This window comes from Dasypus novemcinctus, chromosome 4, assembly GCF_030445035.2.
Source record: "Dasypus novemcinctus isolate mDasNov1 chromosome 4, mDasNov1.1.hap2, whole genome shotgun sequence".
Taxonomy (NCBI): domain Eukaryota; kingdom Metazoa; phylum Chordata; class Mammalia; order Cingulata; family Dasypodidae; genus Dasypus; species Dasypus novemcinctus.
Genome location: NC_080676.1, coordinates 143995522 through 144012782, shown reverse-complemented (window position 1 = coordinate 144012782; position 17261 = coordinate 143995522). Strand labels below are relative to the sequence as shown.

At 37.8% G+C, this 17261-nt stretch overlaps 1 pseudogene; it reads right to left on the bottom strand.

Moving 5' to 3' along the window:
- Nucleotides 1-4612: 4612 nt before the first annotated feature.
- Nucleotides 4613-5107, bottom strand: LOC101425742 (mediator of RNA polymerase II transcription subunit 28 pseudogene; annotated as a pseudogene).
- Between the last annotated feature and the right edge of the window lie 12154 nt (nucleotides 5108-17261).

The following is a 17261-nucleotide window of genomic DNA, read 5'->3' as shown; positions in this document are numbered from 1 at the left end:
TTTGCATAGATTTTTATAAGATGAGTAATTGCCCTAGGAGAAGTCAAAGTTGGTATGAAACTCTCTAGTAGTTCACAAGCACTTCTGAAGACAAATGCTAAAAAATGTAATTTAATAGTTGAAAATAATTGGTATGGATGCCTTATTAAAATAGCATGCACATATATTGTGTATTTATTTACTCTGCATTTTTGGTCATCTTTTATAGATGTTATTGTACATTTCTTTAAGAACAGTAGTCTTTAAATATTTCTTTTATACCCCATTATTAAAAAATTTTTTTAAAAATCAAAATCTCTAGATTAATTTGTGGTTCAGGATTAATATACTTTTTTGCAAATTATTCTCAAATCTCTGGCATCAGTTAAAATGTGTCCCCAACCTTGAGAAGGTGCTAAAAATAAAAATGTCATTTCCCTCTAGTTTGAAATAGAAAAGTGAATACTATGGGGGAAGTATGTAGGAAGGAAATGGAAACTATGATAAGATAAATGAAGTTAAATAATTCCCAAAGGTAAAGTTTGCCATCTATCTGCATAGCAGTGGAAATAGACTGGACTGGGAGGAATAACTCAGGAAACAGAAAGTGCAAATAACACAAATCAGAAGACCACCTTACATACCCATGGAAAAGGCAGAGTTGATGGTAAGAATGTATATATTTTTGAAAAATCATTATTTATTTGAAAGAAAAATTCAAATTTCAGAAAGAAGTAGCAATAACTGTACATTCATTAATTTAACTTTTTCCCACTAAACCCCAAATAGAATAGTCCCCAATCTTTCTATCAAGAACCCTATACTATTGAAAGATTTGTCTAAAACTTAATCTGTTCAAGTTTTAATCAAGAAATCTAAAGCTGCCATTCAGAGCTTCTAATTAGCCTGATACAACCAGGTTAAAAACCTTGAAGTGATAAGTAATGTGAATAAAAAAACACTTTGTTTAATGTAGACATTCTAATTGTGAAGATACATTGAATTTTTTTCACATTAAAAGCAGATGAATAAGTATTGTAACTTTTGCCAGGGGTTCACTGGCTTCAAGCTGGGAATCACAGTGGTATATGCCAGACACCATATATGCACACACAAATGAATTGTAAATAGGTAGATAACTCATGGTCCTAAATATTCAAAAGGGAATAATGCATGCTTCTCATGGCCTTCAATGCAGCAAGGGGCAGAGATACAAATCACTGAACCATGGGTGAGAACCAAGCAAGGGTGGCATGGAGAGAAAAAGTGCGGAGCCCTGGGAAGGCAGAGGGAGGAGTTAGGAGGTTTCATGGACCAGGTGGCATCTGAGTCAGACCAAGGACCATGAGTAGGATATCAGTGAGTATGGGAAGGTGCCTTCGAGACTGGAGGAAAAAACAGGCAAGGCACCCGCAGAAGACCAGCCCATTCAGAAGACAATGGGGGTTTGTTTTGAGTTGAGGGATGTAACTAATGTAAACTAATGAAATTATATAAAACAGAACCAAAAACCTTATTCAATTAGGGATGAGAACAATGCTTGTCTGTATTTCTCAACAGTAATTCAAGAGAGAACCTGAGCAGGCCTATGAAATAATTAGAAGGTAAGACAGCCCTCAAACACTGAGACTTGGCATGATTTCCATGGTCGTGGGAGAGCTGAGGGCGACCCTGCTGCCCAACTCCTGGCCTGAGACCCCAGTCTATTGGAACCAATACCATCCAGTAGCAGCACCTTCTTTAATGGAAACTGCCTCTGAGCAGTCCAGCTCCCGACAAAAATCCTGCATGTGATCTTTCAGGCCCAATCATAGACGATTACAGAAACTTTACCAGGCAAGCCTCATGGGTGAAAGTTGTTCTCCTCACACCAGTCTGCAAGCATAGCCAGTACACTGTGGTGTGTGAAAGGAGTTGTAGTCGAGGACACAGGTCCCTGGCTGGCCATGCTCTTAGGCATGGCTGCATTCCTAGTCCAGTTACCTCCACTGAGAGCAGCCCTCAGTCAAGGTTTTCCTAGGACTCTCTGCTGAGAGCTTCAGATGGTGGTGGGGAATGCGGGCAAGTTAAAGATACTCTTCTTCACTTTGACTCAGTATTCAGTACTTTCCACTCCTAGCCCTTTCTTTTCTCTCTCCCCTCTGGGTCCATAAAATGACAGGATCCTTTTGTCTGGTGCTCCCTCAGCAATGAGACAACCCCCACATCTGTGCTAGATCCATTAGGCTCTTGCCCAGTGCCTTTCCTTAGGGAAAAATGGGACACTGGGTGAGCTGGTGCTTTCTCCTATCTAGCCTCTTGCTTGTACTATCACAGGAAGTGATGATAGGTTTGACAGTTACTTTCATTGTGGCATGCTATCTTAACCAAACACCTCGACACTAGCAGCTGAGCTCTCTCCACTTGCCTCAGCTCTTGACAAACTGACACAGTGATCATAGTGGTGGATTAAACGCAATGTTGCTATGGAAGAACAAAAGGCCTGAAAGCCCATGGGGTACTTCACCAACAGGGTACTAGCGGAGTCCATGGGGCACTCACAGATGGTGCTAGTGGGTGCTTTTGCAGGAGTTTGAATGTTCCATGGAGCGCTTTGCCAGTGGGTCTTGGGAAGTGCTAGTGGAAGGTGCAGGGTATTCTTGGAGAATGCTAGCAGATTGTTTCCAAAGCTATCTGGTTCTGAGGGATACTACTGATCTTTCTCTTCAGCTCCTGACTCCCCAGCCAATCTCACTCAATGAGTCAAATTACAGAGAGAACAGGGGGTCCAAAAAAAGCTTGGGAAATAGTTCCTTATGCACTGCTTAAGGAACTGGTGGTATGGGGGGGGGGAGGGTGAGGGGGAGAAGGAGGAGTTTAAGTAAAAATAAACAAAAATGTGAAGCAAAGCCATTTAGGATCCAAGCCTGAAAGGAATTGCTGCAGTTAGTGCCATCTTAGTAGGGTGTATGGAAGACCATGAACCTACCTAGCTACATTTTTCATGACTCATAGGCTGTGTTTAATAGACTGGTCTTTTGGTCAAGCCACGGGCAAGCTTTGGACTGACATATAAATCAGGATTGCCTGTGAGGGTGAAACACTTGTATAAAGATCAGTTCTGGGATGGAATGGAGGAGAGTATGGGCCATGATGTGAACCATTGTCTATGAGGTGCAGAGGTGCCCAAAGATGTACTTACCAAATCCAATGGATGTGTCATGATGATGGGAACGAGTGTTGTTGGGGGGGAGAAGGGGGGTGGGGGGTGGGGTTGAATGGGACCTCACATATATATTTTTAATGTAATATTATTACAAAGTCAATAAAAAAAAAAAAGATCAGTTCTGCTCTTAATAAGTTTTCATTTACCCATGTAGATCCTTACCAAAGGGGCCTCTATGACGACAAAGTGAAACGTAACCAATGAGCAGACTGTGCTTGTCAGTTAAATGCAGCAATTGAATTTTCCTCTCCCCAAATCAAGCAGATGTGCAACCAATCACTTCCTGGATCCACAATAGAACAGCCCATGGAAATCCAGAACCATCCTAGACTGGGCCTACACAAATGTCACTGCCATCAGAAGATGCCAAACCAACATAGCGTCTTACATGCCAGATGCTGGACCAGGCTGAAAATACTGTCCATGGACAGATTCCCTGAGCCAACAGGCTTGACTGTTATTTTCATTTTGGCTTGTTGTCTTAATCAACTACTTGAAGACCTGGCAGCTCAACTCTGTCAGCTCAGGTCTGGACTCCAAAACTGCACTCCAAAACTGCAAAAAGAAAATAAAACAAAACTAAAACAGACTAATACAGCAACTTTAACCCTTCATTTTCATCTGTGCCCCGGTTGGCATCCAAAGTAAGAACAGGTCTACCACATAACTTAAACTGATTCATTTAGCATAACAAAATTTAGTGTATCACCTCTTTTACTTCCTTCCTAGTCCACCCAAAACGAAACACCACACAGAACAAACTCACCCCAAATAAAATGATCAACTTGAGAATCCTACTCTAAATATACCAGATTAACCTAGGATATTATAATATTCCTTTCTACCTATTTACAAAATAGATACATTATGAGAGGTCCAGAAATATTACTAACAGTGTTAAATTAGATTCCTCTTCTTGAAGTAGTTCAAAGTTCCAAAACATAGCAAATTTACATATTTTTCTACAATACTACTGAGGAATAATGATCTTAAAATGTTTAGAACCAAAATCTTCACCTTATGATTCCCAGGCTACTTTTAATTTTCTCCCTTAGATCATACAAACCAATTTAAAAATGATGAAAAGTCACACAAAACCCAGAAAACAAAAAGAAACAAAAACAAAAACAAAAAACAACAAAAGGAAATCTATAAGTGGTATCACACTAACAGTCTAAAGTTCGCTAAAGACAAAAAAACTTACTGGTTTACCAAGCTGTAGGCATTTTAGAAAGTCCTAAAGAAATGAACAGCTTATAAAAATGAGTAAATATTTTTGGTAGAAGCATAAAACTAAAAATCATCTCATTGTTTGTCAAATAGTTTTTCTAGAATGCCATATCCACAAAATCTCATGTTTTGCAAGATTCTTTTTAGGTTGAATCAAATGTGAGAAAAGTTTCAGGATGATCTACTTTGCTCTTTTCATCAGGTTTGCTTCATAGGTGTAGGGATATTAGCAGATGTCTGCTCAAGGTTGGCCAAGGATGCTTGAAGGATTCCAGCAGGTTTTTCATGCTGCACGTTGATGTCATCCATCACCTGCTGCCAATGCTTTGGTTTTGTCAAATATTTCTGGATCAGGGCATCTTTCCACAGTAATTCATTTCTGAGTTCTGAGACATCCTCTTTGATAACTTGCTCTGGTTTCTGAATGGATAACGGCAACCTTTTTTTTGTAGGAAAAACATTCTGTCTGTCTTGCAATATCCAGAAATTTCTTGATACATTGATCAACACCAGTTCGAATATCCTTCTGACCTGTGCCACTGACACAGACCTGACTCACTAGAGAAGCAAAACAAGCCTTGACAGATGACTCCAATTCATCCACCAAGATACTGTTAGAGATTCTCAGAATGCCTGTGCAGCTTGAAGAAGTGAAGCCTGGCCTGGGAGCCCCTGTGGCTGCCCAGAGAACATGCCTCTCAGAGGAGTCACTATTTCTGGAATGATGGTAAGAACATTTGAAGTGAGGTGGGAGTGTTCTGGGGAAGTAGTGGACACATGCTAAGAGGCCATCTCCTAATGAACATCATTGGAATGAGCTTGCCAGTAAAGGATGGCCGAGTTGCTTTTTGTGCCCAGTGAGGCTGGAGATCCTCTTGGGAGAGAGGCAGAGGATGACCCCTGCCTGCAGGATGAGGACAATGAACTTACTCATGTGACGTCTGTAAAACAGCTGAACTTCCCATGGATGCTTCTGTTGCTGGGTGGATTCACCACTGAATGGATATGGGAATTCTGACACCATGGAATTATGGGCCCAGGAATAGTGGTATACCTCTTTTGTTAAAAGAGACCCAATATTTCATTTACCAATATGAGAGATGTCAACTACAAGCTAGAACCCAAAAGGACATTTAGGAGCTATTTCCAGAGGTCCTACACAAGGCCACTTGTGGCAAGTGAATTCATTCAACCACTCCTGCCATCCCCAGGTATGTCCTATAGCTTATTTAGGCTATAGCCTTGACTTTCTATTAATAGTTCATCATATGATGCAGTACGTTATGGGATACCTTTGAAAAGCAGCTTTGCCACCCCTTCGGGTATCCAGATGACATCTCCTATGACCAAGGACCCTATTTTACTACATAATCCACTCAACAATAGGCCCAGACACATAAGATTCAATAGACCTTCCATATCACCCACCATCCACAGGCAGCTGGCATTTTGGAGAACTTTAATAGCTTCTGAAAAAAGGAACTTCGACATCTATACCCTGACAACTCTTTTAATGGGTGGACTGTTCACCTTACTTGGACCCTCTGGAAGCTGACTCAGCAGTTCCCCAGAAGGGAAACCTGATCTTCTCCTGCTTCCTAGTATAGGGAGTGGATGAAAGTCTGGAAGAACCTAGGCTTTGCTGTACATTCACACCTATGGATGTGGATTGGCCCTATAAGGGGGAATGAGGACATACTACTTCAGACTCTCCTTTCCAGCCATTTTTAGGGAATCATTCCACTTTTTACTCCATTGCTGAGAGTTGCTATTCCAAGTTAGCAACCCCTGCTGTGGGCTGCTACTCTAAGTTAGCAACCTACGAGGACCGGGCGGGCTTCCACGGCTCGGCGGTGAGCCCCTAGGCCAACGCGTAGGCCTAGGTTCTCCAGGCGTGGGGGACGCGCGGTAAAAACCACGGAGACAGCCTGTGAGAATGAGCTAGTCCAATTTATTGCGGAAATACACTTGATTATATAAGGTCGGGTCAAGGGAGGGGTAGGAATTGGGACGGGTAAACTACGGGGCGGTAGTGGATAGGCGGAACTGTGCAGGCAGCTATGAAGTAGGCGGTGATTAAGAAAGGGGGCAGATTATGAGTTGGCTAAGTGGACGGGACTGGCGGGAAGGATAGCAACGGCTGGAAAAGGGACATAACAAAGGCTAGGAGGAGGGGTGAAGGGAGGCAGCAACACTCCATTATACCCTTCACAGGATTTCCAGGATGATGGGAGGTTAAGGCCACCAGGTGGAGGGGTGGGACGATGGAAGTGGGCCTAGAAGTGCTTAACACACTTGAGGTGACAGTCCAGTGGGCTGGACATGGGGGCCTGACATATGCTTGGTCCACCAGTCCCCTTGGGAATGGGACACATTTGAGTGGTCCTGACAACTCCCATCTTTCAGGAAAGGGTGGAAGTGGGTCAAAAGATATGGGTAGGGCACTCAGATCAATGGGGAAGAAGTGAAGTTACAGCTCAGGGAAAGGGGCAGACAGACAGGGTGGTCTTAGAAGTAAAAATAAGTTACTACAAATTGGCCAAGAGGAGTGTTTCCCATGAGTAGTGGTTGCACAACCACCCTGTCAGGAGTACTTAGTGCTCCCCTCTCCCCATTTGATGCATTAAAAACCTGACAGGAAGACACCTTTATCGAGATGATCTGCACCTTTGTGGTGGCAGGGAACAATCAGCCATCGATCAATTGTTCTTTCTTGTTTCCTTGCCAAGTCAGGATTGACACCCAAGGAGTTGATCTTCACTGCATCACATTTGAACAAATACTAAACATCCCTTATTTACTCCTAGTGTTGTCTGGACACTCTTCTCCATACTCCTGGGCAACATGTCAGGATATAATAACCTCTAATGTAATGAGACTGGTAAGTGGCTTAGTCATCTTTCCAATTTATTTACCAGTGAACACAGGATGTGCAATCTGGCAGCCACTTTGGCTGACGTCACTGAGTTCACAATACAAGTGAACTAGCCAAAGTTGTGTCTGAAAATTTTATTGTCTTAGACTTCCTCCTGGTCCAAGAAGGAGGTATATGTGCTATTACTAATGCTTCTTTTATTTATTTCTTTTATTTATTTTTTGCTAATGCTTCTTGCTATATGTTGGTTAATACTTCAGGGGAGGTGGAACAGGAGGTGATCAAAATCTAACAGTAAGCCCATTGGTTGCAAAGTATAAAAATAGATTCTATGTGGAATTCTTCAACTGCTGTCTCCTGAGGGGTAGAGAAGTATGGATACAACCATCACTTCATACATACCTGATCACCCTGCTTGGAGTAATAATTTGTGTAAGTGAAGCTCTCCTGTTGTGCTGCAATCACTGGTGCGTCCAAACCTTTACTGCCAACATTGTTGAAAGCCATGGTTGGCAGGCTCAGACAGGCTCCACCTTTGTGGAACAACTTGCTCCATAGTGTGTAATGAAGAGATTGTTAACATATCATAAGCCCGGCAAAATACAAAAATGGAAACCAAGATTAATTGGCTTGCACATTTCCTTAGCTAGCTATTCAATTCTGAATCTTTCTTCCTGAAGGAGGAGCCTATCAAACAGGCTCCTGAGATTAAAACATGCATCTGTTCTTCCAAAAGCTTATTTTTTTGACACCCTACTCCAGTCAGTGCATTGCCCTTGGCTGCACTGTTTAATAGGGACTCTAGCAACAAAACATCACAAGGGCAATGGATTTCTAGCAGATGAAGACATTGCCAAAATTCCCAGTGCTTTGCTTGTTTCTGTGTTAACAGGAAGGTGGAGGAACAGATGCCAGAAACAATCAAATAGTTCTAGGGAAAGGAAAAAGAGCATTGAAGGGAAATTGTACCTTGTCAGAAGAGATGATCAAGAAATTAAAACATCTGGTGATAATATGTTTTGTCCAGATGTCAATTATCTCTGACTTTTCTCAAAATGAAAAATTGTGGACAGAAAAAAGTATAGTTCCCATAAGTAACTTAATCCCCAGTGAGATCTTGGGATATACAAAAGGTTGGAAAACAAAACAAAACAAATTTTCTACTTAAAAGGAATATGGGCATGATAGATATTATACATATTCTCTACTTAAATACTGCAAAAAAAATAGCATATATTTGCTAATTATTGCTATAGTTTTAAGGTGTCAATGGGAGTTCTAATCATAACTAGTTTTTTAACTTGTAGAAATATAATAACTAATATTATAGTTATTTATTAGTTATTTTGATCAAAGGCTGTAATATAGGAAATTCTGCAATTCAATTCCAGAAAACAAATCCCAAGATAGAGATGAATCCAAATAGAGCAAGGTGGGAGGGGTAGAGAGAATAAGTAGAATGCAGTTTTCCAAAATTAATGAAGGGGAAAAACCTCACATATTCAAGAAACACAAAGAGCCCTAAGCAAGGTAAATATCAAAGAAAAACAAAAAAACAAAAAACAACAAAAACAATTTCACACACTTAGACAAATCATAGGTAAACTGCTAAAAACCTATGTTACAAAGAAAATCTTGAAGGAAGCCTGGAGTGGAGTGGTAATGGGAAATTATGTGTAGAGAAACAAAGGCAAGTAATACATTAGGCTTCCCATAAAAAATTATACAAGCTAGAAGACAATAAAGTAGCATCCTTAGAAAGCTGAAGCAATATAAACAAGAACTGCCAATCCAGATTTCTGTAGATTTAAAATTTGACCATATCAATAAATACATAAAATGTAAATGATCTAAATAACCAAGCAAAAGGCAAGATATAGGTTTAGATTTAAGAATGCCCAAGCATATACTGTCTATTTAAAGCAGAAAATTGCTTTAAATATAAATACACCAATATAAGGTAAAATTATATGAAAGGATATAAAAGGATATACTGTGCAAATATTAATCAAAAGGAAGATGAAGATTTCCAGTTTCCCAAGATGGTTGCTTAAGATGTTTCCCCATGGAATGTTTGAAAAATGTTTGAAAAAATAGTAAAAATGCCAGAACCATCTTTCTCAAAAATCTGGAAAACAGGTAAATGGTTGCAGTAGCTGGGCAGGAGCCAAATCAAGAACATATAACAGAAAAATGGAAGGATAAGCTCATGGACTCCTTGCTGGTCCCTTCCCTACTCTCTCCCCAGAATGGTGTAGAGCTGGCCTGTGGTTCCTGGTCCTATTATTTAGGGAGAAGTATAACCCTTATGCACATACTTGGGTGTCTGTATCATGGTGTCAATCTTGCATGGCAGTCTGAAGGAGTGACCCATAACTCTTCTCTCTGGTTCACCTTTCCAAGACTTGCCCTGCAGGCAGAAACAGCTTGCAGAACTAAATCTGTGTAAGAAAAATTAAATCAAAATTGTCTGGGGCAAAGTATTACTGGTTTTAAAACATATTTTGGAATCCTAAAAATGGGGAAATCCTAAGGCCATGATCACAAGCTCAGGGCAAGATGCAGAATCAGAAAAGTTGAAGAGGAGATAAACCCTACACTTTTATCTCAGGCAGATCCTGATAGGAGGACATACCTCTATAGAAGAACACCAACCCACACAAAGCCAATTTGCAAACATTTTGAAAAGTGTTTTTTATTTTTAAATAGTTTTTATGTTTTTGTTATCTCCTGGCACTCAAGGAAATCTCTATCATACACTATCTGGATTCAAACGTAAGGAGTAGACAGCTAAATAACTACCAGAGTTAATATTTTAAAATATTGAAATGTACAGTGTCCAACAAAAAATTTCAAAACAAATAAAGAAACAGGAAGTGGTGACCATCCAAAGGAACAAGATAAAACTTTAGAAACCATTAATGAAGACTACTAGATTTTAGACATACCAGAAAAAACTTTAAAAATAGATCTTCAAAATACTCAGAGAACTAAAGGAAAGCACAGAAAAAGTACTAAAGGATAGCAAGAAAATGATGCATGAAAAAATATGATAATATCAATAAAGAGACAGAAATTTAAATAGAGAATCAAACAGAAATAGTGGAGTTGAAGACCACAAAAACTGACCTAATTCCATAGAGATATTCAATGGAAGATTGGAGCTGGAAGAGAGAAAGAATCAGTGAACTTGAGAAAAAGACAATTGGCATAATTCAAATCATGGAGCAGAAAGAAAATAAAGGAAAAAATGTGAGCAAAAATAAAGGGAATTGTAAGACACCATCAAGTGTATCAATATAAGCATTATGGAAGTCCTAGTTGGAGAATACAGAGTAAAAGGGTCAGGAAGATTATTCAGAGACATATTAGCAGGAAACTACTCAAATATAAAGAAAAACATGAACATACACATTCAAGAATCTTAATGAAAGCCAAACAGGATAACACTGAAAAGAACCATTCCCAGACACATTTAGTAAACTGTCAAATGCTAAGGATATTGAGAGTTCTGAAAGCAGCAAGAGAAAAGCAACAAATTATGTACAAGGGAGCCCCAACAAAATTAAGTGCTGATTTCTCATCAGAAACCATGAAGGCAAAAAAGAGTGGCACAAAATATTTAAGGTACTGAAAGAATTATGTATCTGGTGTAGTGTTGCCCAAAAATGAGGTAGAGATAAAGACATTCCTAAATAAACTACAGTTGAGGGAGTTCATCACCCCTAGATCTACCCTATGAGCAACACAAAAAAGGAGTTCTTTGACCTTGTATCATTGACATAAAGGCAGTGGCCACCAGAGGTTCTGAGGGGAGGGAGAGGCAAGAATAGGTGTAACATGAGACATTTGGGGGCATAGTAATTGTTCTTGCATGACATTGCAGTGATGGATACATGCCATTATACATTTTTGTCAAAACTTATAAATTTGTGTGGTGCAAAGTGTAAACTATAATGTAAACTATAGACCATGGTTAGTTGTCATGCTTCAATATGAGTTCGTCAGTTTTAACAAATATACCACACTAATGAAAGATGTTTGTTAATGGGGAAAGTGTGGGAGGAGAGGAGTTGGGTATATGGGAATCCCCTATATTTTTGATGTAACATTAATGTAATCCAAAGGTTCTTTTAAAATAAAAAAATTTAAAAAGGTGTTCTTCAGATTGAAAGGAAAGGATACTAGATAGTGGATTGAAGCAGCATGAAGAAATAAAGATCTACAATAAAGGTAATCAAATGGGTAATTATAAAGACCAGTACTATTGAATTTTATTTTTTGTATATAAACTCCACCTGTTACATCTTACAGTGTCCAAAATACACATGCATAAAAAATTAGTGATAAATACATGGTTTTGGACATATAATGTATAAAGATGTAATTTATAACAAGTACAAGGAGGTGGAGAATGGCTGTGTATGCTATTGAAGTTTAGTTGTTTTCACATTAAATATGATTGTTATAGATTTAGGATATTAAATTTAAACCCCATAGTAACACAAAGAAATTATCTTACAATATTTATAGATGGAAATGATAAGGGACTCAAAATGGGACACTAAAAAAAATCAAACTATGAAAGTAGGCATTCATGGAAAAATTGAGGGAAAATTTACTACATAACAAAATTGCAAAGAAAATCCTGCATTATCTGTAGTTACTTTAAATGTAAATGGATAAAATCTCCAGTCAAAAGGCAGAGATTGCAGAATGGGTAAAAACATGATGCAACTAAATGCTGTTTATAAGAGACTTACCTTAAATTCAAAGGAACAAGTAGGTTGAAAATGAAAGGATGGACAAATATTCCATGAAAATAGTAAACAAAAGCAAACAAATGTCCCTTCCCCAGCAATGATCTTTTTACATGTTCATATTATATTTGCTGCAACTGATGTACAGATATTGAGACAATAGCTTTCAAACATAGTTACACTTGGGTTTACATTATGGTTTACATTTTAGCCTATAGGTTTTTTTTTTTAAGATTTATTTTATTTATTTCTCTCCCCTTCCCCAGCCCCATCCCAGTTGTCTGCTGTCTGTGTCCATTTGTTGTGTGTTGTTCTTTTTGTATGCTTCTGTTGTTGTCAGCAGCTCGGGAATCTATGTTTCTTTTTTGTTGTTGTTGCACCATCTTGTTGTGTCAGCTCTCCATGTGTGCAGTGCCATTCTTGGGTAGGCGGCACTTTCTTTCACACTGGGCAGCTCTCCTACACGGGGGACACCCCAGCATGGCACAGCACTCCTTGCCCGCATTAGCACTGCACATGGGCCAGCTCCACACGGGTCAAGGAGGCCTGGGGTTTGAACCGCGGACCTGCCATGTTGTAGATGGACGCCCTATCCACTGGGCCAAGTCCACTTCCCTGTCCTATTTCACTTTAAATAATATCTTCATGTCATCCATGTGTCCTGATTTCATTTCTTCTTACAGCAGCATAGTATTCCATTATATGTATATGCCACCCTTTGTTCATTCATTCATCAGTTGATGAACACTTATTTCCATCTTTTAGCAATTATGAACAACATCACTATGAACATTGGTGTGCAAATGTCTGTATACATCACGGTTTTCAGTTCTTCTGGATATATTTCTAGTAGAGGAATTGCTGGATCATATGGTAGTTCTATATGTAGCTTTCTGAGGAATTGCCAGACAGTGTTCCACAAAGGCTGCACCATTTTACATTCCCACCAACAGTGAAGGAGTGTTCCTAATTCTCCACATCCTCTCCAGCACTTACTATTTTCCATTTTTAAAATAATGGGCATTCTTTGTGCTGTGAGATGATATTGCATTGTTACTTTGATTTGCATTTCCTTAATAGCTAGTGATATTGAACATCTTTTCATGTGCTTTTTTTTTGCCATTTGCATTTCCTCTTTGGAGAAATGCCTATTTAAGTCTTTTGCCCAGTAAAGAGGTCAATTTAACCGGGATACATAAAATTTAAAAATATATATGCACCTAACAACAGATCCCCAACATATATGAAGCATTATTGACAGATTTGAAGGAAGAATAGATGTGTCTATATTAATAGTAGGAGACTTCAATACATTACTTTCAATAGTGGCTAGAAATTTTAGACAGAATGCCAATAAGAAAATAGAAGATTTTAAGAGTTTTATAAACCAACTAGACCTAACTGACATATGTAGAACACTTCACTCAACAAGAACAGATATACTTTCTTACCTAATGCACATAGGTCATTCTCCAAAATAGACCATATGCTAGACCAAAAAACAAGTCTCAATAAATTTAAATATATTGAAATCATACCATGTATCTTCTCTGACCACCATGGAATAAAACCAGAAATCAATCACAGTGGGAGAACTGGAAAATTCACAAATATGTGGAAATTTTAAAATGTACTCTTAACTAGTAAGTAAAAGAAAAAAGTACAAGAGAAATTATGAAATATCTTGAGGTAAATGAAAATGAACATATAACATACCAAAACTATGTGATATAGCAAAGACAGGGCTGAGAGGTAAATTTATAGCTGTAATAGCTTATGTTAAAAAAAGAAGAAAGATATCAAATCAGAGCCCTACCGAAACAACTGAATGAACTAGAAGAAGAAAAGTAAACTAAACCCAAATCAAGCAGGAAGAATTAAAGATTAGAACAGAGCTAAATGAAATAGAGGATTAAAAACCCAACAGAAGCAACAACCTAAAGTTGGTTCTTGGAAAAGATTAATAAAATAAACAAATCTGTCACTAAACTGCAAAAGAAAAAAAGATGGCAGAAAAAACCAAAATTGGAAATGAAAGTGGGACATTATTTTCAGCCACACAAAAATTATAAAAATGATTATGAGTACACTATGAACAAAATAGATGACTAAAAATAGATAACCTGGATGGAGTGAATGAATTCCTAGAAATACACAAACTACCTAAACTGACTCAAGAAGAAATAGATCATCTCAACAGATCAATAACTAATAAAGAGATTGAATCAGTCATCTAAACCTCCTGTAAAGAAAGTCCATGACCAAATGGCTTCAATGGTGAATTTTACCAAACATTCCAAGAAAAATGAACACCAATCCTGCTCAAACTCTTCTGAAAATTGAAGAGGAGGAAACAGTCCTTAACTTATTCTGTGACACCAGCATTACCCTAATAACAAAGCCAGAGGAATATACAAGAAAAGAAAATTTCAGACAATATCTCTTATAATTACAAATGTAAAAATCTTCAAAAAAAATAGTGGAAAGCTTAATTCAGCAGCACATTAAAAGAATTACAAATAATGATTCAAGTGGTATATATCACAGGTATGCTGGGATTGTTTAATGTAAGAAAATCAATTAATGAACTACACCACATTAGTAGTATGAAGGAGAAAAAGCCACATAATCATCTCAATTGATGCAGAAAAGGCAGTTGACAAAACCCAGCACCCCCTTTGGATAAAAACTCCTAGAAAACTAGGAATAGAAGGTAACTTCTTCAACAAAGGGTTTATAAGAGAAACTCACAGCTAACATCATACTCAATGATGAAAGATTGAAAGCTTTTCCTCTAAGATCAGGAACAATTTAAGGATGCCCTTGGCCACTAGGTACTAAGCATTGTACTGGAAGTTCTAGCCAGAGTAATTAGGTAAAAAAAAAAGAAAAGAAAGAAAGAAATAAAAGCAACCTAAATTGGAAAGAAAGAAGTAAAACTTTCCCAGTTTGTAGATATGATCTTATATATCAAAAAATCCTAAAAAATCCACAACAATTCTACAAAAGGTAACAGACAAGTTCGCAAAGTGGTAAGATACAAGATCACCACCCTTAAATTAATAATTTTTTAATACAATAGTAATGAACAGTCAGAAGAGGAAATAAATGATTTCATTTATAGTAGCAACTAAAAAATTATCTAGGAATAAATTTAGCCAAAGATGTTATGGAATTGCTCATGGAAAACTATAAGACTTTTCTGAAAGAAATTAAAGACTTAAATAAATGGAAAGATTTTCTGTTTATGGACTATAAGATTAAATATTGTTAAGACATCAAATTTACCCAAATGATTTACAGATTCAATGCAATCCCAATTAACATTCTAACAGTCTTCTTTGCAGAATTGGAAAAGCCAGTCATCAAATATTATGGAAAGGTAATGGGCTGCTCATAGACAAAAACATTTGGAAAAAGCGGAATGAATTTATAGGATTCACAACTTCTGTTACGAAAACTTATTACAAAGCTACAGTAATCAAAACCATATACACTAATTCATGATGAACCCTCTCATCCATGGCCAACTGATTCTTTTATTTAAGATTTATTTTATTTATTTCTCTCCCTCCCACCCCCCACCCCCCCGTTGTCTGCTCTCTGTGTCCATTTGCTGTGTGTTCTTTTCTGTGTCTTATTAGGCAGTCTGTGTCTTATTAGGCAGCTCCAGGAACCAATTCTGGGACCTTCTGGAGTGAGAGAGAGGTGATCTTTCTCTTGGGCCACCTCAGCTCCCTGTTTGGCTATGTCTTCTCATTGTTTCTCCCATGTGTCTCTTGTTGTGTCATCTTGCTGTGCCAGCTTCTTTGCGTCAGTTGGCATTCTTGCACAGGTGGCATTCTCCCGTGTGGGCCGGCACTCCACATGGGCCAGCTCGCCATGTGGGCCAGTTACCTTCAACAGGAGGCCCTGGGCATTGAGCTGTGGACCCTCCATATTAGTAGACAGGAGCCCAACTGCTTGAGCCACATCCGTTTCCCCCAAATGATTTTTTAAAAAGGGTGTTATGATGTCCATTCAATGGGGGAAAGAATATTCCTCTTCAACAAATTATGTTGCAACATGCAAAATAATGAATATGAATGGCTATCTTATACCATATACAAAATTTAACACAAAATACATTAAAGACCTCTATATAAGTATCAAATCTATAACTTCTTGAAAACATAGGGAAACATCTTCATTACCTTGTGTTAGACAATGATTTTCTTTTAGAATTTATATCAAACGCACAAGCAAGAAAAGAAAAACATAGATAAATAGAACCTCAACAAAATGAAAAAAATTTGTGCATAAAAGGATTTCAAGAAAGTAAAAAAAAACCCAACAACCTATAGAATGTTTTTTTTTTTTTTAATTTGGAAACCACATGTCTGATAAAGGTCTAATTTCAGAACATATAAAGAATTCTTACAATTGAACAACAGAAAAGATAAAAAACTTTATAAGTAGGCAAAAGACATGAACTGACATTTCTCCAAAGAAGATATACAAATGACCAACAAGTATATTAAAGATTCTTCATATCATTATCCACTAGGGAGATACAAATGAAAAGCACACTGAAATACCATATCACACACTTCAATGACTACTATTTTTTTAAAAAGAGAAAATGAGAAGTGTTGGAGAGGATGTGGAAACAAATAATCCTTGTTCTTAGGGATGTAAAATGATGTAGTCATTGTATAAATCAGTTTAGCAGTTGCTCATAAATTTGAATGTAGAATTACCATATGACCTGTCAGTCTCATTTGTAGGAATATAATCAAAGAATTACAAGTAAGGACCCAAGAGGATATTTGCACACTAATGTTCATAGTGGCATTATTCACAACTGCCAAAAGTTGGGTTAAACCCAAGTGTCCATTAACAGATGAATGGGTAAACAAAAAGTGATATATTATATTCCACTATATATATATATAGTGGAATATAATTCAACAATAAAAAGGAATAAAGGTCTAATATATGCAACATAATGGAATAACCCTGAAGACATCAGCATAAAATAAGACAGATACAAAAGAATAGATATTGTGTGATCTCACTTATACAAAATAATAAGCAGAGTTGGACTCATTTATAGTTTCCCTTTTATTTGAACCTATAATTAACACTATACTTAATAAATATATGCCCCAGAGACTTAAATCTTTGGTCCATCCATGTGCCAGTTGAGCCCTCAATCTCAGCAGAATTTCAA